This window comes from Rattus norvegicus, chromosome 10 (assembly GCF_036323735.1).
Source record: "Rattus norvegicus strain BN/NHsdMcwi chromosome 10, GRCr8, whole genome shotgun sequence".
NCBI lineage: Eukaryota > Metazoa > Chordata > Mammalia > Rodentia > Muridae > Rattus > Rattus norvegicus.
The window spans coordinates 34,399,947-34,401,410 of NC_086028.1; positions in this window are offsets into that span (position 1 = coordinate 34,399,947).

Consider the following 1,464-nt stretch of genomic DNA (forward strand, 5'->3'; position numbering starts at 1 on the left):
GTCCATTACATGTTAGTCAGCCATTCCTGAACGTGAGGCCTGTCCTGGAGTGGTTGATGTACCCAGTGTCGTTACATTGGAGAAAACTGATTCTTCCATCCCAGAAGATATAAATGACAGTTCTGTTGTTAACCTTTACCCTAGTAGCTAGGGTTACATTCATTCATTCAATCATTCATTCATTCATTCCGTTTTAAGAACATAGCAAAACAAAATAAGGTAAAAAAAAAACTATCACATCGAAGACAGGCCAACAGAAGAAAAAGAGCCCAAGAAAGGTCACAAGAGTCAGAGACCCACTTGCTCACATGCTCAAGAGTCGCATAAAAACACTAAACTGGAAGCCGTAATAAAAGCTCAGAGAACCTGGTGCAAACCCATGAGGGCCCTGTGCATGCTGCTTCGGTCCCTGTGAATTATTAAAAGCTGTGCTCGTGTTGGTTTAGAGGACCTTGTTTTCTCGATGTTCTCTGGCTTTTACATCCGTTCTGCCTCCTCTTCTGTGGAGTTCCCTGAGCTCTGAGGAAGGGATCTGATAGAGACGTCCATTCCACTTAGGGCCGAGTGTTCCAAGGGCTTTCACTCTGTTGTCATTCCAGGCTGTGGTCTCTGTGTTTGTTGTCACCTGCTGCAGGAGGAAGCCTCCCTGGTGATGTTGAGCAAGGCGCTGATCTATGAGTATGGCAGAATATCATTAAGAGTCATTTGATCGCTACATATTTTTCTTTTTTTCAGGACCAGCATTATTTGCTCTAGGTCCCTGGGTTATCTAGTCTCACGTTTACTTACCCAAGTAGTGTCAAAAATGGGTTCCATCTTGAGAAGTGGGCCTCAAGTCAGACCAGGTATTGGTTGGTTACTCCTACAAGCTCTGTGCCACCGTTGCCCTAGCATATCTTTCAGGCGGTACACCACTATAGGCAAAGGAGAGCCATTCCCTTTTAATGTGGTGGTTTGAGTGACAATTCCCCCAACAGGATTGTATGTTTGAATGCTTAGCCACCAGTTACTGGAACTGCTTGGGCAGAATTAGGAGGTGTGGCCTTGCTGGAGTATGTGTGTCCTTGTTGAAGGAGGTGTCACTAGGGGTGGGCTTTGAGGTTTTTAAAAGCCCATGTCAGGTCCAATCTCTCCTCCTCCCCTCCCCCTCTCCTTCCCCTTCTCCTTCCCCTTCTCCCTCTCCCTCTCCCTCTTCCTCTCCCCTCTCTGCTTACAACTTATAGACCCGGTGTAAGCTCCAGCACATGCGCGAGCGCGCGCGCACGCACACACACACACACACACACACACTGCCACACTCCTTGGCATGATGATCATGGACTGACCCACTGAACCTGTAAACCAAAGGCATCTTTCTATAAGTTTCTTTGGTCAAGATGTCTCCTCACAGCAAGAGATCACTAACTAATTCACTATCTAAGATCTAGCTAACCTAGATAGACTGGCTCTCTAGCCAAAACCTAG